The sequence below is a fragment of the Triturus cristatus genome, chromosome 11 (assembly GCF_964204655.1).
Source record: "Triturus cristatus chromosome 11, aTriCri1.1, whole genome shotgun sequence".
In the NCBI taxonomy this organism is placed as follows: Eukaryota; Metazoa; Chordata; class Amphibia; order Caudata; family Salamandridae; genus Triturus; species Triturus cristatus.
Genome location: NC_140594.1, coordinates 1,165,338,523 through 1,165,365,295, shown reverse-complemented (window position 1 = coordinate 1,165,365,295; position 26,773 = coordinate 1,165,338,523). Strand labels below are relative to the sequence as shown.

At 44.7% G+C, this 26,773-nt stretch overlaps 1 protein-coding gene across 1 annotated transcript in view; it reads right to left on the bottom strand.

The window, feature by feature from the left end:
* The window catches only part of LOC146788644 (putative cation-transporting ATPase 13A4), a 468,281-nt gene that overhangs the window by 327,785 nt on the left and 113,723 nt on the right, over positions 1-26,773 (bottom strand). The gene's annotated exons all lie outside the window — the stretch shown is intronic.

Below are 26,773 nucleotides of genomic sequence, written 5' to 3'. Positions count from 1 at the left end.
AAGAAAATCAAACCATTCCTACTCCCCAAAGATCTGAGGCCGGCGGTTCAATCACTGACTATCCCTAGATTGGAATATGGCTGGTGACCCTAGAAGGACTTTCCAAAGCTAGCTTGGCCCCACTCAGAGCTACCTTGAACGCATCGGTCAGACTTTTAACAGGCTCAAGGAAATTTGATCACATTTCACCCGACCTTTTGCAGCTAAATTGGTTATCTATTGAAGCTAGAATCCGACTCAAGATAGCTTGTCTGACTCATGAAGCCATCCACCACAATACCCCACACTACCTAGCAAATAAACTTGAACTATCAGACTCCAGCCGGAACCTCAGAAGTACATCCATCATTCCCTTGAAACCCTCAAGATTCAAAAATAAAAGATCGTACAACCATGCATTCACCGGTCTTGCTCTGAGAAACTGGAACTCCTTGCCATCCGAGATCAGATCCAATCCTTCCACTACTTCCTTTAAAAAACTAGTCAAAAGGCATCTAATGAACGAACTTTAACACATTGACCATGCTTGTGTGTTTGTTAGTAACCAAAATTTGAATCATTTTCACTGATGTTCTATTTTATGTTTCTTTTACCTTCCTTTTGTTCTAGTCCTTGATAGTTACTGTTGATTTGTGCTTGTTTCTCTTTTGTTAAATTTCACGATGCACATTGCACATCTTGGTTCTTTCTATTGTATGATGTTTTACTTGGAGCGCTCTACAGCACCTCTGATACACCCAACGTGCTATTCTTGAATGTTTTCCCACAGGTTGTAACTTCACTTACCTTCTGTATGTATTTTATACTTACTGGCGCCAACTCTGTACAGCGCTCTGATACCCTTGGGTCTTGTTCGCACTATATAAAACTTTTCAAATAAAATAATAAAATAGCTGTTGAGCAATGCTTTACTGTTTCTGTTTCCAGACCACCAGAAGTAAGAGAATGTTATTGTGGAACCACATTTAATATCCCTGAGAACTTGACAAGTTGTGGAGTGTAATAGTAAACTCATAGCTGTTGAAGAATGCTCTACTTGTTCTGTCTCCAACCCACAAGATAAAAGAGAACCTTATCATAGAACCACATTTCAGATTCCTGAACATTTGATTAGCTGACGAGTGTAATGGAAAACTGTTCTCATCTTGTAGTTAGAATTTCTTCCCTAAAAGTTAGTTCACTGGAATAAAGGCCACTACGTCTCCCAAGGACAAAAAATACAACACTGAAATAGTGATGTGGAAAAGTTGTAGAATGTAGTGTACACTGTAAATTGAATTTGCAATTTTATTGGTGCCCAAAGTCTGGCATTATTCTAAGTATGGCAGTAAATCTGATTTGGGTACAAATAGTGCTTGCACTGATTTTTCCTTCAGAGTTAGGTCAATTCTTCTTTGACCACACAATTTCCTCCAAGCATTGACTGCAGGATTCTGCATGTTCAACACACCTTGGAAGGCCGAGCACTGCACTGCACTACTGGTTGAAATGGCTGTTAGTGGACATTACTCAGCATCTGAACCAGAGAAACCCTAAATCAGATGCAATACCCCTGTGTTAATGTATTCATCTTTGCTGCTGTCCTGTGCCCTGCCCCCCCTTCCACAGTTGTTTTGGGGATATGGATGGGGGAGGGGTTCTCTTACTGGAAGTATATTAATGTACTTACTCACTGCTTCTCACTTCTTTTCTTTAGTGTATCTTGTGCACTTTATTTATGATAACATGCAATGTTGACTTCCTGTGATTGGGTAATGATCACTGTTATGCCTTGGTTCCTACTACAATTGGATAATCCTCTGCGGTACGGATTGCACTGACCATAATAAAAACATGTTTAAAATAACTCTGTTATCATGCTCTAATGAGTATTCATCCTTAAATCCCACCAGGTCTCGGGACCAGAATATCATCTAGAGTACATATTGTGTCCTATATATTATCTACATAAAATCCCCTTACTGTTAATAACAGAACATCTACACCCATTGTAATATTTTGTAAACATTACTTAGGACATAATATTTACGTCGGAAGATATATTTATATGTGATAATCTCACACACAGTCATCACCATGCTATTTATCTAGGTTTAGCTCTTATATTGTCTCTTGGTAGCATAGCTTTGGATTTAGTTAGGAGAAGGTCACCCAGGCCCTAGTCAGCAGCAGACTCTGTGGTAAATAATTTAATTACCGGGACTTAATTTGATACAGAAACTTAATAAAATAGCTCAGTAAATAAGAGGCAGAATCCGTGGTATTAGAGGTTCGGAATGGGCTTTATTCCAATGGTGGATTATAATCGGTTGCTCCAAGTTCCATCACCACGAAGGTTCAGGAAGTGAAGTACATACGTTATTGACAATCAATCACTTTTATACAATAGGCATTACAGTGAAGCAAATACAAGAGGCGTAACAATTGATAGTATGGATAATATATTCATGCGTAGCAAAAAGTAGGCGTAACTGGGTGTGATGAAAGAACGTCATCAGATGTGATGTCATAATAGGGTGGTTCTATGAAAGAATTTCGTAATGTCAGCAGAAATACTTGGCAGAAATGCGCGCGCAGCAGCATGACGTGTAATTGACGTGCAACTAGGGGGTGAAGGGGACTTGACATTTAGCTCTACATGTGGCCACAGAAGTCTGGAGGGTCAAGTCAACCTAATCCCAAATCATATCTAACATCCCATGTTTAAAGAACTATGTTATCCAAAAGAGAGGTCTCTTCGAGTAGAATCTTATTCTATACTGACTATACTGACGGTTAGTGCGTGTACAAGCGTCTAAGTGTCTACACTAGATGCGAGGGCGGAAATCTTCCATAGTAATAGGGCTATGAATGACTTGCATAAAGACAGAGAAGCCGGGCCTTTGCTCGGTAGCTGGAAGAATGTTTACTTAAACTGCTAGACAGGAATGCATTGGGCAGGGAACGGAGCAGATAATTTCGAAGGTGAAATACAGTTTTTGGCAGGCAATAGGCTGATGTCAGGCTTCGTGAGCCGCGCAGGGAATGAGACAAAGTTCATGGTCACAGATGCAGGCTCAGACTGGAGCTTTCAGAGGCAGAAGACAAGAAGATTTTGATGACAGAATCAGGGCCTACTTGCCTGGACTGTAAAATGGCATAAGTGAACCATATAAAGCCAGTGGCCTTTCATACTTAGGAATGGAATATCCGGCCTATTCATGGCGGATCTGAAAGAGGACATGTTGACGGTGGACGCACATGTGTTTGCGTCTTCATAACTGGAACTGGAGGGAACATACATGTACTTGTGATTCATACATGAGACCGTTGGGGTCCAAGATAGGGGACATAACTGATCAGAAAAATCCATATTTCCACATTCCCTCCTTGTCCCCTACTTGCCCGTTAAGAGATATCAATCTTCATCAATCCATTGATCTGTTCATATAACATCATTTGTTCTTCTTTCTTCTTCCGTGACGAATGAAATCTTGGTGGTGGAATACACAATGTGGCACACAGACCACAGATCGCTGGTCCACATTGTAGACATAGACAGCAACTGAATAGTATGAGAAGGCCAATACCTAGGAAAGATAGGACCTTCCATCCAAAGGTAGACAATACACTCCAAAACCAACCGGACCAAGTCCAGGTGCCTGGGTTCTGATGTATCTGGCTTACAATCTTATGAAGGCGAGTTATGGCTTTATATACAGATGGCGAATTTTCTGGTATGAAAATGCAACAGCTTGATCCGATGACCCTACAGACTCCGCCCCTATCGGCTAGGATGACGTCAAGGACAAGACGATTTTGAAGCACAACAATCCGCATAGCAGACTGTTCTTCTGTTAAATTGCCTAAGGCGGAAATAGTTTCGTTCACTACTGCTTCAAGGGTTCTAGTTAATCTACGTATCAGCTTACTATTAGTAACGGTACCTATATAGGGAAAGAGACCTTTATTGAAATCTGTGTATTTTTCCCATGCTGTTTCAGTGTAATCGACTATCGGGAGATCTCTCCTTACTCTATTATATACTAAATGAGTATTTCTGTGATAATCAGGAGGAGCTAGGAAAACAGGTGGCAAAAGGAATCCAATGTAGCAAGTACCATCCCAATCTAGAGGCAAACGTACATATGCCGTCTGACCACATATGAAATAGGAATGGCGAGAAGCTCTAAATGTAGACTTGCCTTGATCACTAAATTCTACTACAGTGGTGCATCTACTATGGCCCATATGTATGGAACCATTCTTTCTTACACATAGTTCACCCTTTACTGGAAATATTGACATAGCGGGCAAAATTGGAGCAGCTTCGGATTCGACATTTAGGATCATAAGATTAAGCGTAAAATTACCTAATCCATACACTTCATTTTCTAGATCAGTTCCTGTTCTCTGGGGAAGTCCCTCCTTGTTAGGGTAGCAGACCTTAAGCAAAACTAAGTTCAAATTTCCCCATACCCAGTTATCTTGATAAACTGCAGAATTCGAATCTAGAGAATTAATTAAACTAAACCATGCTCCACAGGAGCCGTTGTGTGTGAACGGGTATGGAAAGAGAGGTAGAATTCCCTTATAATTCTGATAGGGAGGGAGTCGACCACATATCCAACAATTTGTAGCATTGCTAACCTGATGGGAATGATGTAACATACTAATAAACGTGTTATTGCGCAGCGCAAATCTATAAGACAACTCAAGCGGGGGTAATTCACTAAAAGAATGTTCAGCAGTAATATTATAAACATGTCTAGAAATAGGATAATATATGTGCAACAATATACTTGCAGTAATTATTAAAAGACTTAAGAAAAACAAAATTAATAACGTCACTATGCAATGACTACGCAGTGATTTACAGTACGCCTGTCGTTTCAACATTTTTCGGGTGTTTTCTCTATTCAGGTCCAAGGGATACATGTCAGAGACAATTCAACCGCTTCACCTTGGAGAGGACTTAAACAATCAAATTGCTTGACTGATTGGACCTGAGTTTCAGTTTATAAAGTTCGGATTTACTCTTTTCAACAAAAGGAAGTTTTGAGTCAATCGGTGAAGACACACGAGGTGTGGTATTCACATCCGATGATAGTCCATGAAATTTCTTGATATGACTTGAATGAATCCAGCCTTTCCTGCCCTCGATCTTCACGGCTGTCCTTGTGGTGAGCAAGACCAACTGCGGTGACTTCCACCTAGGTTCCAGCTGAGTCTTTCGATCAAAGTTCCTCACCAGGACCAGGTCTCCCGGAACTACGTCATGGGGTTTCACCTCAGTGTTGTCAGGAAAAGCTGCAGCTACCTGTGAACGACAAGATTGTAGTGCAGACATCAAGGAAGCCAAGTAATCTGTCAGCATATTACAGTCAATATCAGTTATTTTGCGTGGTATAGGCGTCCCCCACATATTTGGTGGTCTGCCGAAGATCACCTCATACGGGGATAGCCCTGTTCGAGAGTGTGCTACCATTCTCGTGTAAAAGAGTGCAACTGGTAACGCTACTACCCAGTCGACACCTTTCTCTCTGCATATTTTGGACAATCTAATTTTCAGGGTCTGATTATGTCTTTCTACGAGACCTGCTGCCTCGGGGTGCCGGACACAGTGGAATTTCCACTGATAGCCTAACAAAAGTGAAACGTGTTTCATTAATTCGGATGAGAACGGCTGGCCGTTATCTGAATAGACAACACGTGGTAAACCGTACCGTGGGAAGAATTCTCGAACCAACTGTTTGGCAGTAGTCGGGGCAGTGTAATCTGAAACCGGGTATGCCTCCGTCCAACGGGAAAGAGCACAAACAACTACGAGAACATATTTGAATCCTCGACATCGTTCCATCTGGATATAATCCATCTGGAGGGCTTCAAAAGGGTGATCAGGAGGCTGAAATCCACCCTGTTCTACGGGAATGCTTTTTCCTGGGTTGAACTGACAACAGATCATACAGGTACGAACTTTTTGTTTAGCTGCTGCTCGTAAATGTTTATTGAACCAAATGTGTTGAATGCTGTCTAGCATAGCTTTTTCTCCTAGATGCGCTGGACTATGTACAGTGTTAATTATAACCTGGACCATTGAATCAGGAAGGAACCACACAGACTTTTCCTTCATCATCCATCCTTGATCCGTTTGAATCCCTCCTGATTCAGTCCATTTCTTTATTTCCTCTGGTGTAGCATGTGTCTGTATATCTATTACGTCAAGAGTAGGATCTTTAACCGTCATACAATGTGTTGGCGTCGGGACTATTGTCTTTGTCATGTCGGATGTTTGAGTTTGAGCAGTCTGTTTAGCTGTTCTGTCGGCTAGATCATTGCCTTGAGAAATGATATCAGTAACCTTCGTATGAGCTTTACATTTCATGATTGATATTGCAGTGGGTAGATGTATCGCATCTAATAAGGCATGAATGAGGGGTCCGTGCTGAATGTGGGCACCGTGGGAAGTTAAATAACCTCTTTCTCGCCACAGCACGCCGAAGTCATGTACAACTCCGAATGCATAACGTGAATCAGTGTATATGTTGACTTTTTTATTTGTGGCTTGAATACAGGCTTGGGTCAGAGCGATGAGCTCTGCGGCTTGGGCTGACAAGGTATTTATGCAATTTGTTTCAATGACTTCAGTGTCTGTTGTGACTGCGTAAGCGGCCACTAAGTCTCCTGTACTTGTTCTCATACATGAACCATCTACATACAACGTCAGGTCTGGGTCTGACAATGGGACATCGGTTAAGTCTTGTCTGGGTTTCGTCGTTATTGTAATAACTTCAATACAGTCATGGGCTAGTGGGTCTGTTCCCTTTACAGGTAAAAGTGTGGCAGGATTCAATGTGTTACAGCGTCTGATTTCTATATGTGGCTGAAACAATGTTAATTCATACCCTGTAAGTCGCGCTATAGTCAAGTGTTGCGTTTGCGTTCTATTCACAAGAACCTCTACTGCATGTGGTACTTGAACTGTCAATGGATGTCCTAACACTATGGCATCGCTTTGTCTGATTGCTAAAGCTGTTGCTGCCACTGATTTCAGGCACGCAGGCAAAGCCTGAGCTACGGGATCTAATGTACTAGAAAAATAAGCACATGGTTTGTGTGATCCTGCTTGTTCCTGTGTGAGTACTGACAAGGCAGTACCTTCGCGTTCTGTAACAAAAAGTATAAACTGTTTACTGTAACATGGCGTTGCTAAGACAGGTGCTTGACATAAAGCTTTCTTTAAGCTTTCAAAAGCTTGTGTATGTTCCTGAGTCCAAGGGAGAACAGTCGATGTGGCTGCCTCCTGTGTTGTCAACTGAATGAGTGGTTTTGCTAGAAATGCATACTGAGGGATCCACTGCCTACAATATGAAGTGAGGCCTATGAAAGCCCGTACCTCCTTTTGTGTCTTGGGTATTGGCATGTTAGCTATTAACTGAATGCGGTCGGGTGTAAGCTGCCTTCCCTCCTTGGACAGCGAGTGTCCAAGATAAACAACTCGCTGGACACAGAATTGCAGCTTAGAAGGGGACACCTTGTGCCCCTTTTCGGCTAGAAATTGTAAAACTGTCAGTGATGCTTTCTCACATTCTGGTTCGCTTCTAGCGGTGATCAGCAGATCATCGACATATTGAAGCAAGGCAGTGTTAACTGGCATATGGATACTGTCGAGTTCTCGTTTCAGTGCTTGGCTATAGATGCTGGGGCTTTCTGTAAATCCTTGAGGTGCGCGGGAGAATTTAAAGCTACGTCCATTTAAACTAAATCCGAACAAATATTGGCTTTCCGGATCTATTGGGACGCTGAAAAAGGCATTTTTGAGATCAATTACAGTAAAGAATGTTGCTTCGGAATCAATAGCTGTCAGTAATGACGAGATATCTGGGACCTCAGGGAATTGTGGCACAATGCATTTGTTTAATTCGCGCAGATCAATAACCAATCGATATACTGGCGGGGCCTTCGGATCTGTTCGTTTAAGAATCGGAATTATCGGTGAATTACATACATTGGAGTCTGTTTCCACAACCACTCCTTGGGCAATGAGCTCGTCAATGATTTGCAGTAAAGCCACTACAGCATCTGGTGGTAACTTGTATTGTCGCATTCGTGGTAGTACCACTCCTGCCTTTAGTGTGACTCGGTATGGTGTAATATTCATGCAACCAACATCAGTAGGGCCTTGTGCCCATAGATGTGTAGGTAAAGTCTGCAGTCGGGGATCCATGTCTCTAGACACATAGTGACCTTTAAAATCACGCAAAAACAATCTTACTCCTTCCGGAGAACAACATATTATAGCTCCTAGAGCTTTCAGTGTTTTTATTCCTAACAAGTTTTCTGGACATGATTTAGTAAGCAATAAATCTGTAGTTCGGGTCAAAGGTCCTATCGTAAGTGGAAGAGGTTGTGACACTTCATTAACAATAGGTTTTCCTGAAAAACCAAGGGAAATATTCTGTGAGCCTGAGAGGGGTGCCCCTGGAACTTCACTACGTTTTATAGTTGTTCGACTTGCCCCTGTATCGAGTAAAAATTTTCTGTCTTGGCCTAATAATTCACTATGTACATAAGGTCCTTCTTGGTCTACAGGGACCTCGATAAGGGGTAAGTCAACTTCCCTCTCTAGGCTTGTTCATGCGTATCGTTGATAATCAGGATAGTCGTACTGTGCGGTCTGGTACAGTTGTCGTGTCGTGGTTTGTGTGGCAGCAACAGGCAGCGCTGGTGCAGCTGGCACAAACTGTATAGACTGTGGTGGAGCTGGCATGGACTGTGCATGCTGCGGGGCTCCTTGTTCATTCTGATCCTGTCTAGGTGGCCGTGGTCTTTCTTTTGTATTACCTATGGCGATATTATGTTTCAAAACTGGACAATCGTGTACGTAATGACCTGGCTTTTTACAATAGTTGCATGTCCCCTTTACAGGTCCTGCTGAATCACCGGAATGTGTCGTACCCTTTTTATGTCCTTCAGCTGGAACTGTCTGGGAGACTAGCATTTTCATTTTCGTGTCTTTCATGCGTCTTTGTTCATGTTCTTGTTCCTCTCTAATTCTATTGTGATGGTACTGTAACATTTGTAACATTTGTGATGGAGTGTTACCTTGCCAGGTACTCTCGAATTTTAATACTCTGTTCTTCACTTGAGGCAAGGCATTTTCTACTAATTTTGTCACAAACAGATGTGGGTATGATTCGCTACTTGCTTTTATGCCACTATTTATACCAAAACATTTTTCAAATCGGGCATAGAAATCACTAGTGTCTTCATCTTGCTTCTGTTTACAGGCAGAAATTGTACCCCAATCTTCCTTTTTCGTAGTTAATAAACGTGGCAGTACTTGTACTAGTAAACCTGGTAGTGCTTTAGTTTTATCCCCAAGCCCTGCTCCTGCAGTTCGGGCCTTTTCTTCTGCTTCTAATGCTGACCATTCTATCTTTTGGTCTCCTACCTCCCACTCTTTTTCCCTGAGTTTTTCATAAATGCCAGCAGGCATTAATACTTTTAATATTGTCATAATGTCGGGATAGGTATACTCTCCCATGAGTAACATGTCTTTAATTTCTCGGTGGAAACCCGCTGGGTCTTTGTCATGACTGGGTACCACTTTCTTCATTTCTAACAATTCTATTTTCGATATGGGCGTATATACAAATACGCGTTTAAACTCATTGTCCTCGCCTTTTATTGGGTGCACTTCTCGTAAGGGATTCTGTCTGTCCATGTAATACGTGGTTCTTTCCTTAATGGGCAGTGAGACATGTTCTGAGCATACAAAAAGAATGTACTGTTTTCTTGATTCTAGTATTTCTTTAATTAATTTAGTACCTGAACCTCTCCATCTATTCATGAGTAATTCAGTCAATATATCAGGCAAGGGACCAGGATCCGAATGCTGACTCTGATATAGTATAAGGAGTTGTTGAATCATATAAATCCCAGCTAAACGCTGTTCATCTGGGGTGAGATTCAAAAATGTGCGTGCTACTGTATCATCACCATACTTTCCGGGACTGTCAACCCAATGGACAGCTGACCTGGCTAATTCTTGTTCATCCATAGAATCGAGAAAATGATAACCCCTTCGTTCTCGGAGTAATTTGTCAGCGGTTTGGAACGAATGCTCGTTAGACCTTATATTAATTATAGGCCGGATATTCCTGTTATTATCTGGACATATCGGACGTATCGAGTCAATAAGACATCTATTACTATTATAAGATCTTCCTCTACCTACATAAGCTATGGTGTCTGACTGTCCGGTGGGCAGTCCTGATCCTTCCTCCTCGCCTTGTTTGAACAAAATGGTATATAATATCTAGATGCGCAGTCATTCCTGGTAACTTCCCTAAATACACTGCCGCTCGTCTGATACGTAATGATGCCAGGGTCATTTCGTCCTCTTTGCCGGGCACAGGGTCATATCTACAATCTATAAGAAGTTCCTTAAGCGTACGGGCATTTATGAGTTTGGGGGTACGTGAATGTGCTGACTCTTGGAAGGTAAGTTTATTTATTCTGGGTGGCGTAGAAAAAATGTTGGTAGTACCTCCCGTAGCCCCGTCTGGGGTATCGGGCGTGAAAGGATTCGTTGAACGCGATACAGCAACTATAGGTGTGGACACGGCTATAGAAGTAGCTTTAGGAACAGATGTAGAAACAGATGTGCTTGCCGGAACTTGTGTCAGGATTTGTTGCTGTAGAGGTACAGATACTGGATCTTGGCGTTGAACCTCCTTGGCAGGCGGTCTATGTGGGGCGGAATTAGCATACTCGGGAGCTGCGTCATCTAAATATGAGGAAAGAAAAACGTCTTCTGCGGTTCTAGGATGCCCCTTAGGATGTACTTTTATTGGAAATAATGGGGGAAGGAGGGAAGGCAAGTCTTTTGGTATTTCCGGAGTAACCTTAGGTAATCCCTCGGCCAGGAGGGGATACATACCATTCATAAGGGCATTTCTTTGTCTGTCTACTTGTTCTGATTTCACTCGGCTACCTTCTTCAATTAATAGATTTTCTCGGACTTTATTTGAATTCTCTCTATTTTTCTCTTCCTGTCGGAGTGCTTTTTCTGTACGTCTATGAGATTCTTTACGCCATAACTCAATGGCGTCTTTCTGTGACTGTCTGACTTTCCTTTTCCATAACTCTTCCTCTACTTTCATGATGCACTCTGCATCCCAGGTCCCAGCTGCGGGCCACCTCTGACTTTCTGGTAATTCCTTGGTGTAGTCTACCCATAAATCAAGAAATAATATAGCGTCTAAGCCATGTTTATGATACATGAAGTACCCTGGAGTGTCCCTAGGAGGAATAGGAACGGCTTCTTCGAGTACCCCTTTTCTTGTTGTGATCTGTCTTAATTTCGAAAAGAGCGGCATATTGAGAACTGATCTGATACTTGATTTTGAACAAACTTAATACAGTAAACACGATAATGAACAGTCATTCACACCACAATATGCAGAACGTACTTAAAACATTTAACATTTAACATTTAACTGAGCAACAATGATGATGACGATCTAAGGAAAACTTAATCACTAAACATAATACTCGACATTAACTGAATTATTCTGAATTTATATACTTGATATACTAGATATACTGCTAAACAGTACAGATACACTGCTAAAACAGTGCAGACCGGATTTGTGTACCCAAACCCGTCTTGACCGGCACAACCTATGTGCACGTCAGAACGCCTCCCCAGTAATGGTACTCACCGGGTAGCTCGGAAACGGAAGGCCTCGGAAACTGAACTGAACTTGAACCGGACTGGACTCGACTCGAACACTTCGGAAACTGGACTCGACTCGGGACTTCGGAAACTGGTGGGCCTCTGTATACCTCGGATCTTGCTCTCTCAGCTAGGCTCTGGTCGGGATACTTCGCACTTCTCACCGCCTCGTCTGGGTGTTGATCGCAGCCTCAGTCGCCCCCGCTTGACCGGAGGGAGATACAGGAAATCCTGCTGGTACGCGTTGTTGTCCGTCCAGCTGTGGCAGGAGACCGGGCCTGCAACTCACCGCCGGCGCGTGAGATGAGAAAGTGTCCCTGTTCGGGCGCCATTCATGTGGTAAATAATTTAATTACCGGGACTTAATTTGATACAGAAACTTAATAAAATAGCTCAGTAAATAAGAGGCAGAATCCGTGGTATTAGAGGTTCGGAATGGGCTTTATTCCAATGGTCGATTATAATCGGTTGCTCCAAGTTCCATCACCACGAAGGTTCAGGAAGTGAAGTACATACGTTATTGACAATCAATCACTTTTATACAATAGGCATTACAGTGAAGCAAATACAAGAGGCGTAACAATTGATAGTATGGATAATATATTCATGCGTAGCAAAAAGTAGGCGTAACTGGGTGTGATGAAAGAACGTCATCAGATGTGATGTCATAATAGGGTGGTTCTATGAAAGAATTTCGTAATGTCAGCAGAAATACTTGGCAGAAATGCGCGTGCAGCAGCATGACGTGTAATTGACGTGCAACTAGGGGGTGAAGGGGACTTGACATTTAGCTCTACATGTGGCGACAGAAGTCTGGAGGGTCAAGTCAACCTAATCCCAAATCATATCTAACATCCCATGTTTAAAGAACTATGTTATCCAAAAGAGAGGTCTCTTCGAGTAGAATCTTATTCTATACTGACTATACTGACGGTTAGTGCGTGTACAAGCGTCTAAGTGTCTACACTAGATGCGAGGGCGGAAATCTTCCATAGTAATAGGGCTATGAATGACTTGCATAAAGACAGAGAAGCCGGGCCTTTGCTCGGTAGCTGGAAGAATGTTTACTTAAACTGCTAGACAGGAATGCATTGGGCAGGGAACGGAGCAGATAATTTCGAAGGTGAAATACAGTTTTTGGCAGGCAATAGGCTGATGTCAGGCTTCGTGAGCCGCGCAGGGAATGAGACAAAGTTCATGGTCACAGATGCAGGCTCAGACTGGAGCTTTCAGAGGCAGAAGACAAGAAGATTTTGATGACAGGATCAGGGCCTACTTGCCTGGACTGTAAAATGGCATAAGTGAACCATATAAAGCCAGTGGCCTTTCATACTTAGGAATGGAATATCCGGCCTATTCATGGCGGATCTGAAAGAGGACATGTTGACGGTGGACGCACATGTGTTTGCGTCTTCATAACTGGAACTGGAGGGAACATACATGTACTTGTGATTCATACATGAGACCGTTGGGGTCCAAGATAGGGGACATAACTGATCAGAAAAATCCATATTTCCACAACTCGACTACGGAAACGCCCTCTACGCCGGAGCCTCGTCCAAGCTCATCAACAGACTACAAAGAATCCAGAACACCACTGCATGCCTGATCCTCGATGTCCCGCGCCGCGACCACATCACCCCCCACCTGAGGAACCTACACTGGCTCCCCGTAGACAGAAGGATCTCCTTCAAGCTCCTGATTCACGCACACAAGGCACTCCACAAAACCGGCCCAGCCTACCTCAACAGCCAACTCTCCTTCTACGTACCCAACAGGATACTCTGCTCCGCTGACCACGCCCTGGCAATGGTCCCGCGCATCCGTAGAACCACTTCCGGAGGCAGATCCTTCTCCCACCGCGCTGCCAAGACATGGAACACCCTCCCCCTCTACCTACGACAAACCGAAGACCTACTGACCTTCAGGAAACAACTCAAGACCTGGCTTTTCGACCAGTAGAAGCAGCACCCCCCCCTTGCCGCGCATTGAAACCCTTGTGGTTAAGTAGCGCGCTTTACAAATTAACTGATTGATTGATTGATTGATTGAAGGTAGACGCAATAGCGGCTCACGGCACCTGCATTGCTAGGTCCCTCTAGCACAGAATAAGCACAGCCCAAGGGGCACTCCATGCTTCTGTCACCCAGAAGGCACTCACTACAGACAGAAACACTGCAAGCTTCCCTCACCCAGAAGAGGAGCATTCCAAAGGGACAGGTGCCATGCACTAAATAGTGCAAACTTCCCTCACCCAAAACAGATGCAGTACAGACAACAGCACTGCAAGCTTGCACCATCCAGAACAGATGCACAACAGACAGAATCAGTGCAAGCTTCCCTCGCCCAGAAGAAGTTCACTACAGACAGCGGTGCTGCATGTGTACCTCGGCCAGAACTGGTGCATTCCAGACAGACAGGTGCCTCACAGTCAACAGTGCAAGCTTACCTCACCCAGAAAAGGAGCAGAACAGACAGCAGACAGCTTCCATCAACTAGAACAGGTACAATATAGATAGACAGGTGCAGTAAAGCCAACAGTGCAAGCTTCCCTCACCCACAACAGGTAAAGAACAGACAGCACGTGCAGTGCAAGCTTCCATCTTAGTTGAATAGGTACAATACAGATAGACAGGTACAGTAAAGCCAACAATGCACGCTTCCCTCACCCAGAACAGATGCAGAACAGACAGCAGGAGAAGTGCAAACTCCCATCACCCAGAATAGGTAGACTACAGACAAACAGGTGCACTAAAGACAAAAGTGCAAGCTTCCATCACCCGGAACAGGTAGACTACAGACACACAGGTACAGTAAGAACAACAATCTAAGCTTCCATTACCCAAAAGAAGTGCAGTGCAGATAGTCAAGTGCAGTGAAGCCAGGAGTGCAACCTTCCATCACCTGGAACAGGTAGACTACAGACAGATAGGTGCAGCAAAGCCAGCAGTGCAAGCTTCCATCACCTGAAACAGAGTGACTACAGACAGACAGATACAGTAAAGCCTGCAGTGTAGCTTCCATCTCCCAGAACAGATAGACTACAGACAAACAGGTGCAGTAAAGCTGACAGTACAAGCTTCCCTCACCAGTAACAGGTACAATGCAGATGGAGAGTGGCAGTAAAGCCAATAGTGCAACCTTCCACCGCCCCAACTAGGTATAATACAGATAGACCGGTGCAGTAAAACCAACAATGCAAGTTTCCTCACCAAGAACAAGTGCAGCACAGACATCAGTGCAGGTTTCCCTCACCCATAGCAGGTGCAGTACAGATAGCAATGCAAGATCTCTCGCCCAGAAGAGGTGCTGTACAGTCAGCAGTGTAAGCTTTCTTCACCCACAAGAGATGTACTGATAGTTTACTCACTCAGAAGAGATGCAGTAATAACTTGCCTCACCCACAAGAGATGAAGCATTAGCTTCCCTCATCGAGAAGACATGCAATGATTGCGTGCCTCACTCAGAACAGGTGCAGTACAGACACCAGTGCAAGCTTTCATCACCAAGAACACATGCAGGACAGTCAGCAGCACAAGCTTGCCACACCCAGAAAAGATGAAGTGATAGCTTCCCTCACCCAGAAGAGATGCAGTGCAAGTTTCCCTGACCCAGATAAGATGCACTGATAGCTTTCCTCACCCAAAAGAGATGCAGTCATTGCTTGACTCACCTAGAACAGGTGCAGTACAGTCAGCAGTGCAAGCTTCTCACAACCAAAAGAGATTCAGGGAAACCTTCTGTCACCCAGACTAAATGCAGTGATAGCTTCCCTCACCCAGAAGGGATGCAGTGATAGCTTCCCTCACCCAGAAGGGATGCAGTGATAGCTTCCCTCACCCAGAAGAGATGCAGTTATAGCTTCCCTCACCCAGAAGTGATGCAGTGATAGCTTCCCTCACCCAGAAGAGATGCACTGATAGCTTCCCTCACCCAGAAGAGATGCAATGATAGCTTCCCTCGGTTCACTAATAGAATATCGATGACATAAATATCGATGTTCAAAATATTGAGAAAAACATATATAGACTACAAAAATATCAACTCCCATACCTAAACAGGTACGTACAAAAATATTGAGTCAATAATATTGATGTAAAAAATATAGATGTAAAAAATATTGATGTAAACATATATATTAAATAATTTATATTAAATATATTCAATATTAATTTTAACAAAATAAATTAAATTTATTATACATATTAACAAAACCTAATTAAAAAAAGATAAACACACAAACATAATAATTAATACATATATATAACCTGCTGCAGAACTAAAAACGCAAAATTCAAATAAAAAAATAATTAATAACTACTAAAAATGTAACACATATATCAAAATACAAACAATTCTTGTCCCATAAAACTTAAAACACATACACATAAAATATATACTAAAAAGCGACACATTGATAAACAAACGATATTTGTAACAAATATATGTTTGCAAACGATATTAAACACTTCGATATTTTTACAATCGATATTACTTACCTTAAGACAATATTCTTGACCACGATATTCCTTCTGTCGATATTTCTGACCCATGATATTTGCAACTCGATATTTGTGCAACTCGATATTTGTGATTCAATATTTTGTCTCTGCCTCACCCAGAAGAGATGCCGTGATAGCTTCCCTCACCCAGAAGGGATGCAGTGATAGCTCTTCTCACCCAGAAGAGATGCAGTGATAGCTTCCCTTATCCAGAAGAGATGCCGTGATAGCTTCCCTCACCCAGAAGAGATTCAGTGATGGCTTCCCTCATCCAGAAGAGATGCATTGATAGCTTCCCATCATCAAGAAGAGATGCAGTGATAGCTTCGCTCATACAGAAGAGATGCAGTGATAGATTACCTCACCCAGAAGGGATTCAGTGATGGCGTCTCTCACCCAGAACTGATGCAGCGATAGCTTACCTGACCCAGAGGAGATGCAGAGATAGCTTCCTCACCAGAAGAGATGCAGTGATAGCTTCCCTCACCCAGAAGAGATGCAGTGATTGCTCCCATCACCCAGAAGAGATTCAGTGATTGCTCCCATCACCCAGAAGAGATGTGGTGATAGCTTCCCTCACCCAGAAGAGATGCAGTGATAGCTTCCCTCACCCAGAAGAGATGCTGTGATTGCTTCCCTCACCCAGAAGAGATGCTGTGATTGCTTCCCTCACCCAGAAGAGATGGGGTGATAGCTTCCCTCACCCAGAAAAGATGTAGTAATGGCTTCCGTCACCCAGAAAAGATGCAGTAATAGCTTCCCTCACCCAGAAAAGATGTAGTAATAGCTTCCTTCACCCAGAAGAGATGCGTGATAGCTTCCCATCACCCAGAACATATGCAGTGATACCTTCCCTCACCCAGAGGAGATGCAGTGATAGCTTCCCTGACCCAGAACTGTTGCAGCACAAAATAAGGAGTACATAACAGGATACATGGATCTGCTCAACAACGACTGTGATGGCAGTTTGTGATTCAGTGAACACACATTTAAGTACTTCCTTCGGGAAGGAAGAATTTTTGGATTTAGCATTTATGAACATATATTGCAACGAAGTAATCTACTTCATGCCCCCTCCGTAGACAATGTTTCATGTACTCATCTTCCTTGTGTCATTGCCTCAAAACACTGACTGCCTTTAAAAGAAAATGTGTATTGTTGAGAAAAAAAGTTATATCCTACCATGGAACAAAGCGTTGACAAATGGTGAGGACGTTTGAGATTCCTGAATTGATTTCCATCTCTGTTTTGGAAATACTAGTCCAGCAGATATGATTGTCACCTTGTACCGTGGCCTACAAACATTGTGTTTAATTGCAGCCTATGTGTTTGGAGTGCTGCCATAACAGAAACAATGTCATTAATTTTGGTTTCTGATTGCAGTGCATGTGGCTGGTGCTAACACTGTCATGTCATGTTGTAAGATGCTGCACCTTGGCCTACAATGATTGCACCCTCCAAATCAAGGCTACTTTACTGGCAATTGACTGCTGTACCCCTCAGATACAACTGCTACGCCCCTCAGATACGACTGCTAGGCCCATCATATACGACTGCAACGCCCCCTCAGAAATGACTGTTGCACCCCTCTGATATGACTGCTGCACCCCTCTGATGTGACTGTTAAACCCCTCTGATGTGACAGTTGCACCCCTCAGATAGGACTGCTGCACCCCTCAGATACGACTGCTACACGCCTGGAATTGCATTCCAGCACCTCAATTAAATGCTTTATCTGTTTCATAGCATTAGATGGTCATCACATTGAAGCAACTTTCAATAAAGTACTCCCTCTTTCTAATGTCCAGTGTGAGTAGATCCAAACGTTGGTGCATGTGTACCCTGGGCTCCATTCTGAAAGTATATGAAGAGCCCCCGCCATGCTCCCACGAGCCAGAGGGTGAAAGCTGGAGGGAACCCACATGCATCAGTGCGGGCCAACCCACTGCCACATTAAGGAGAGTGACCACAGCCACCTCAAATGGGAGGCCAGACAAAGGCCTGAAGCCTAGAGTAGAGCAACAAATGGAATGCCAGACACAGACCTGAGGCCCAGCGGGAACCACAAATGGGAGGCAAGACACAGGCATGTAGCCCAGTAGGGAACCACAAATGAGAGGTCAAATCATGCCTAAAGCCCAGCAGGGAACCATGAATGGGAGGCCAGGCACAGACCTGGAGCCCAGCAGGGAACCATGAACCTGAGGCCAGATACAGTCCAAAAGCCAACAGAGGGAACCACAAACGGTAAGCCAGACACAGACCTGAGGCCCAGCAGGAAACCACACATGGGAGGCCAACCACAGACATGAATCCCATCAAGGAACCACAAATGGTAGGCCAAATCAGGCCTGAAGCTCAGTAAGGAACCATGAATGGGAGGCCAGACACAGACCTGGAGCCCAGCAGGGAACCACAAATGGGAGACCAGAAACAGGCCTGAAGCCCAACAGGGAACCGCAAATGGGAGAACAGACACAGGCCTGAAGCCCAGAGGTGAACCACAAATTGGAGGCCAGGCACAAGCCTGAAGCCCAGCATGGAACCACGAATGGAAGGCCAGACGCAGGCCTGAAGTCCAGCGGGGAACTGCAAATGGTAGGCCAGACAGAGGCATGAAGCCCAGATGGAAACCGCATATAGGAGGCCAGACTCAGGCAGAAGTTCGGGAGAGAACCACAAATGGGAGGTCAGACAGAAGCCCAGAGGGTAACCTCAAATGGGAGGCCAGACACAGACCTGAAGCCCAGCAGGGAACTATGAATGGGAGGCCAGAACCAGGCCTGAAGCCAATGCAGGTAACCACAAATGGGATGCCAGACACAGGCCTAAAGCTCAGCATAGAGCCACAAATGGAGGGCCAGACACAGGCCTGAAGCCTAGCAGGGAACCATGAAAGGGAGGCCAGACACAGGCATGAAGCCCAGAAGGGAACCACAAATGGGAGGCCAGAAACAGGCCTGAAGCCCAGCAGGGAACCACAAATGGGAGGCCAGACACAGGCTAGAAGTCCAGCAGAGAACCACAAATAGGATGACAGACACAGGCCTGAAGCAAAGAGGGGAACCACAAATTGGAGGCCATGCACAAGCCTGAAGCTCAGCAGAGAGCCACAAATGGGAGTCGAGTACGGAACTGCAAATGGTAGGCCAGACAGAGGTCTGAAGCCCAGAGGGGAACCGCATATAGGAGGCCAGACTTAGGCCAAAGTTCGGGAGGGAACCACAAATGGAAGGTCAGACACAAGCCTAAAATCCAGCAGGGAACCACAAATGGGAGGCCAGACAGAAGCCCAGAGGGTAACCACAAATGGGAGGCCAGACACAGACCTGAAGCCCAGCAGGGAACCATGAACGGGAAGCCAGATACAGGCCTAAAGCCAATGCAGGTAACCACAAATCGAAGGCCAGACACAGGCCTAAAGCCCAGTGTAGAGCCACAAATTGGGGGCCAGACACAGACCTGAAGCCCAGCAGGGAACCATGAATGAGAGGCCAGGCACAGGCCTGAAACCAATGCAGGTAATCACAAATGAGAGGCCAGGCAGAGGCCTGAAGCCAATGCAGGTAACCACAAATGGGAGGCCAGGCACAGGCCTAAAGCCCAGGGGTAAGCACAAATGGGAGGCCAGACACAGACCTGGAGCCCAGCAGTGAACTATGAATGGGAGGTCAGACACAGGCCTGAAGCAAATGCAGGTAACCACAAATGGGAAGCCAGGCACATGCCTAAAGCCCAACAGGAAACCACAAATGGTAGGCCCGACACAGGCTTGAAGTCCAGCAGTAAACCTCAAAGGGGAGGCGAGACACAGGTCTGAAGCCCAGAGGGGAACCAAAAATGGGAGGCCAGACACAGACCTGAAACCCAGAAGGGAACCACAAATGAGAGGCCAGATACAGGCTTGAAGTCCAGCGGGGAACCACAAATGAGAGGCCAGACACAGGCCTGAAACCCAGCAGGCTGGTGTTGGTGCATATATCGATAGCAGAGGACTGGCGGCAAGCCTATCATGGCCCAGGGTGCCTGCAAGAGCAGGAATGCAATTCACAGCAGAAACAAACTACAAGAATAAAGCAGAAAATGCCCAAAGATGGTCACAATAAGAAAACATGAACTTCCATGGAGAAGGCAAGCAGAGTTAAACTGCTTCATAGAGGATGATGGAAAAAGAGGAAGATTCTGGAAAGAGGTGGTCCGTTCGGAGGGAGAGGTTCTCACACATATTTCTTCCCTGTTTGGTAGGCAACAAGGGGCCTGCTTCTTTCTGTGACACATCTAATGATAGAAGGAGTGGGTTCTGGAAGCGATGAGGAGGCAATTAGCAATTTTCCTGGTTTGTTTGTGCTGCAGTGTGAAACACTGGTGTTCTATGCAGCAGCTCTGTTTGTCTACACTTGAGCTCTTGTTGCCAAAGGAAGACAAACACAGCCGATGAGTTGCAAGTGGATGAATGGGCATCGTGAATCTGATGGCCTGACTCATTTTACACGTTTCAAGGGTAGGAGCACAGATGTGTGACCAGAGGCAGACTCCAGGCACTCCTGTTGTCCTGGTGATCATGGCAGCCCACTTTGTTCATGTGGAGGGCACACCCTGGTCTTGTTACCAATCCTCACAACCGTGAAGATGGCACCTCATGCTTCACAGACTGGCCCCAATGTTTTACCACCTCTGCGCTTTGAAAAGGTCCTACAGCTGGATCCTGCAAGAGGTAGCTGAAAAGATTGATAATTCACGTTTACTTCATTTGAAGCATTCTCCTTAAAGTCTTTATTGGCTGGTAGTTTGGGGTTAAGCTTCAAACTGGAATGTTCAATTTTTAGGAGGGGCGCAGATTGGTTTGCATATTGCTTGTCTCCGTTTAGAGTGGCACAGTAGGCGATACGCAATTGTCGGGATTACAGCCACGAGCAATCACCAGTCGCTGAAATGTATTCAAGCATTCCTTCCCTCATGTTGTTCTTTTGGAAAGTACAGGTTTTTCCAGTTTTATTGGGAATCACCACAAAATGGCACACTAAGCCTGCTTGATGCCAAAGCTAGCCTTGTGGAAGCTCGAGCATTGAAGAAAGTCCTAGATGGCAGTTCATCGGGATCCTCGTCATCACTTCTCCCATAGCCTTAGCTGTGTCATTGGATCTCTTTCATTCACTTGAGGGATTCATCGCCCTGGCTCCAAAGAAAGTTTACTCTCTGAATGGTATTTATCTAAACTTTAGGTTTGAACCCTGGAACACGTTGCCAAGCATGTCTGTGAATGACTATACCCATTGTTGGTGATCTACTTGCTGTATCAGCCGCGTTGGGGAGCAGTGCCTCTCCAGCCAGCATCTCTTCAGCATTCTATCTATGATAGAACTTGCACTGCTCTCCCACATGGCACATGCATCCTTTGATCTCAGACATTCCCACCTGGCTTGGCTGCTGCAATATCATCTCACACACACGTGTTAGTTATATTTAAGACATAGTATTCATCTGAGATGATATATCTGACAAGGGTTTAGTGACATACAAGCTCCACTTGACAATCCCCTGAAACAAATTAGAAAGACTGGGGGAAGTGACTTCATCACCACACGGCTGCTATAACTATGGCCCCTTGGCTCTTCACCAGAGTCACATTTACTTCATGGTCCACCTCTCATCTAGAAGGGATGAAGGGAATGCTGAGGGAGGTACAAGGCTCACAGCATACTTTGAGACAAAATGAATGCCATAAAAGCATTCCATGGCCAGAAATTTGACTTTTGTATCATTTTAAGATCAGACTGTAAATATATTTTTTGTTGACTCATTTGGTCCCCATTGGCCGAGAGAAGCTTGAAAATATTCAACAAGACCACATCTTACTTCCAAGCAGTTTTAAATATGTTTAAAATTTAGGATTTTTTAAATGTTAATCTGCATGTGTAAACTGTGTGAGCAGCTAAAGGTCTACGAATGGAGATGTAGGATTTGGTGGCATATTATGAGTTCTGTGGTCCGTGGAATGCTGTTACCCCCCAGTCACGGTCCGACCTCCACGAGCTCTGCAGTCCATCCGCCGTATTACGAGTTGACCGACTTACTAATTGGATTTCCACGAGCCATCCACGGCAGTGGGACCGCCGTCTACAGGTCAGTGGAAGGAAAGGATTTGGGGTGCATACTCACCCCTTTCCTGTTCTTCCCAGCAGATTTGGACGTGGATGCCTATCTCCAGGACCCTTGGACACAGCAGCAATGAATCTGAATTGAATCTGCTGTAATAAGGTAAAGGAAGAGCCTGTTTTTAAAATCAGTTGACAGTTGGCCTAATGGTTAGGGCGTTCGACCACAAATCAGGGGAATGGGTTTGAGTCTTGGCAAGGACGCGTATCATCCTGTGATTCCGGGCAAATCACTTAATCTCCCCGTGCCTAACAAAAAATGAATGTGTCTTCATGTGATGCAACTGGTGCTCGTGTAAAGCACTCTAGTGCCCTCAGGTCAAGTTTGCGCTATATAAAACTCCGTAAAAGAAAAAAGATCTAAAAGTACCATGGCACTGGTTCAACTTTGGTCAGCGCCCATTCACAGCTCATCTCACAGACACTCCATGCCAATTTCTGTGCTTCTAGTGGCCAGAAGATGGTCTTTGCATTTTTAAGAACAGAGTTGTCCTTCAGATAAGGTGAGAGTTGAGAAGCAGCTTAGCATTCCAAAGATCTGGAGACTTCTGTTGAGAGTGTGATGTGTCTTTAGCTGGATATCATTTTGGGTCATAGTTTGGTATTTTTGGGACTTGGCTTTACACAGCAAGGTTTAGATCATTTTGGAAGGTGCTGAAATGAACAAAAAGATTGATATTACTAATAATGGATTGCATTACCCCTGGGATGTAGAGATGGTGAACCTTAATGGGATCTGTACTGGACGGGGAGCCAGATTTACATTTTATCAGGAGTTCAGTATATTTTTCTGAAATGAAGCAAAACCGAGAGAAACTCAGAGTAGCAGAGTCCAAAGGGCCACTGGACCAGGCGCGTGATAACTGGTTTGAAAAGCAAGAGATTGGTTCAAGGGACCACCAGGCTCCTCTATGCTGAGGCAGAGCAATCCAGGGCCAAGAGGGAGACTTTGTGGTTTCAAATCAGGGCATTTGTTGGTGAAATGATTGACCGAATCATTGCACAGTTCTTGAAATTGAGTGATTTGGGCAGAAGAGATGGGGGTCTAAACGGTCTTTACCCACCACTAGGAATATTTTCTACTTGTACCCAGGTGAGCTAATATTATTGGAGGAATATTCCCCATGAATTGGGAAATCGCGGGGTTGTATGAGAGTAACTTATTTTTCAAATCTGGCTTCAGATGTGCAGAATATTTAGAAGCCATTTCAATGTTGTTTGTTTGGTTTCAGGTTGGAGAGTACCAAGGGAGGGGCAAACCAGGGGGCATTCTTTGTTCTTCCTTACGTTGGGCACCTTGGTTCTAAAGCAATGGTATCAGTGGTGGCAGCCTGTTGCATGGTCTGTGTAACTGAAGTGGGCATTCAAGGATGGGGAGGTTAGACAAAGCTTCACCAAGAGCATGGAAACTAAGCCTATGCCAGTGTCTGCAAGTTATTAGGGTCTTATGGATTGTGTATATTTTCTGAGAAGCAGATAAAGGGGCCCCCAGTCTATTGGGAGACTCTTTAACTAGCACGTAGCGCACTGAAGTGAAGCAATGAAAGAAGCTGGCCAGCATTGAGCCAAGAGGAGAGAGCAGGGCAGCGCCATATCTACTATCCTACAGTGGTGCTACTATGGTCCTAGAGCACAATTAGGCTGCACAGTGGTGTGCATACACCTTTGCACTATTATGCAAAGGTTTACTTCTGATGGGTAGTGGAGGTTTTGTAGGGGAATGGTACCCTCTGAGTAAAAGCGCTCCCTCTAGAGATACCTTTAAACTTGTCATACATTGGATGTGTGCTGAACAGTGCAGCATACATGAAATGATTAAATAGTTAGGATTAAAAAAGATTGTCCTTGTTAGCGCTTGCTTCAAGGAGTTATTATTTTTTGGTGCAAAGCCCTGTCTACCAATTTTAGAAGCAGTGACTTTGCGTAAAAAACATGGACAATAGCGTGGGAATGTCCATGCACCATCCATGGGACGCCCCTTTATGCAAAGTAGTGCAAAGCACAATTTGTATTACTTTAAGTCTACTTTCCAGTGCAAATAAAGTTCTGTGATAGAAAGTAAACACTTTATCCAATCTTGGCGCTGTTTCTCTTCTCTTCACATGACTCTGGGCCAGTAGAGAATGTCTACTCGATGAGGGAGAATCAGTCCACCCTCAAAATGAGTGGCGGGCACAGAGAATGAGGCTCATCGTTCAGTAACCAGGTGAAACATGTCACCTAATAGTATCACAATGTTCTTCTCAGTGGTAAATGCAGAGATGTGTTCAATGACTAGTTGCAGAAAACTAAAGGAGTAAATGGGGGGCAGATGCCCACCAGCAGCAAGGTGATCCCGGGAGAGAAATGTAAAGTTGAAGTTAGAATCTCTTTTTGTGCTGGGCTGAAATTCTAAAAATACATCATTTTTCATTTTCCAAGTATTTTCTAGTTATGTTAATTGATGTTAACAGATGATTTCTGTTTCAGTGGCTATAATGGCAACAATTAAAATAAAAAATACGGCAGAATAAAAACGCTCCAACATATAGCTTATTTCAACCTGAAATTTTGGACAGGATACTGGTTCTTGAGACACATTGGTAGCAATTTTCACATTTTATTTTAAAGGAGTCCCAACATGAAGGTGAAGAACAGAGATCACTTTCAGATCACTCTCACAAGTGACACTACCCAGTTGTGCTTAGTGAGTTTACTAAGGACGCGGCGCACCTGCCAGATAGTAAGAGGTTTTCAATCCAAGCAATGAAGTGTTGATGAATAGTCAAAGACTGGAGATGACTGAAGCGAACTCTTTTAATCTTTCAACCACTGTGGTGCAAGCACCTCACTCAAAGCCAGGACATTGCCAAAACAAGCATTGGCAAAACCAATAGGATTGGCTTTTAACAAAGCTACATTTACCGTTATTAGACGTCCTTTCTGAGTCTGAGTCAGAAAAAAATGTGAAGTTGTTAACAAGACTGCAGTCCTTCAGAACTTTAAAAGAAGTACCTCTCAACTCAGAAACAACTTCTGAACATGTCTGTCCCAATGTTGCAATAACTCACCTTGTTACAAAGGGGGCGATTTACTAACAGGTCATGCAACGCAGCAAAAAAACTCTGTTGAGTGACAGGGAAAGGGTAGAAATGTGCCACATCTACTAATATATATCTCTCTGTGATGGCACACTGACTGCAGCCCAGCACCGAAGCAGGCGCACGTGTGCCTTGGTGCAACGCTGCCTGCATTACATTCTTGCACAAAAAAGTCCTCTGAGGCTTTTTCCCCTTTCTATGCGTGCTGTAGAATGCATGTAGAAATAGGATACAATGAGGAAGATATTTCTCCTTACTGCATCTCACCGCAGAAGGCATAGCTTCACAGCTTTACTAGCCATATATACATCTGGAAATGTGCTAAAGTCCCTGGGTGGATATGTGGGAACATCCATGCTCTACACAAGGCAGAGCCTTGCACTGCATTCCGTTACTCCAGATTTATTAAGCCACAAAGAGCCACACAGGTGGCTTTCCATGAATTAGTAAATCTCACTGAAGCCCTTGTCCTGCCTTGCGGAACTCAACAGCAACTCAAGGGCTTCATGAATCTGGGCCTAATGTCCCTCTTGAGTAAGATGCAACTGTTTAAAATGCCCTTCACAAAAATGTTCATATCCACTTTTGCTACTCTAATAGTGTCATGTTTCCTTGCGCCCCTCACCAGCGAACCGGAAGCAGGGCACTCATCACTCGACACGGGACTCCTCCCCCTGGTTGGTCCCGGCAGGTTGCAGTCTAGTCTTTCGGCGTCACGTAGTGGACGCCGCCGGCCGGCCGTCACTTCCGGTCGCCTGGGCATATCACAACTGAGAACGGCAGGCTCGGCGCTTCGGATTCCTTCCCTGAGCTTCGCAGGCACGCAGGCGCATAGCAAAGGCTCTTCCAGCAACCGGACAGTCGGTCCGGACCGCGCAAGGGCACCCAAAGATCCCGCCTTTCCCTCGTACTTGGCACGGAGCCGCCATATTCCTAGTTACCTTCCCAGAGCGCAGTGGCGCTTTTCCTTTGCTGAGACGACTCGTGCGACGGCACGAAGTCGCCATAACTGCCTTATTCACCCCAGAGCGCAGTGGCGCTTTTCCTTTGCTGAGACGACTCGTGCAACGGCACGAAGTCGCCATAACTGCCTTATTCACCCCAGAGCGCAGTGGCGCTTTTCCTTTGTTGAGACGACTCGTGCGATGGCACGAAGTCGCCATAACTGCCTTATTCACCCCAGAGCGCAGTGGCGCCTTTCCTTTGTTGAGACGACTCGTGCGACGGCACGAAGTCGCCAGAACTGCTAATTTTCCCCCAGAGCGCAGTGGCGCTTTCCTTTGCTTAGACGACTCGTGCGACGGCACGAAGTCG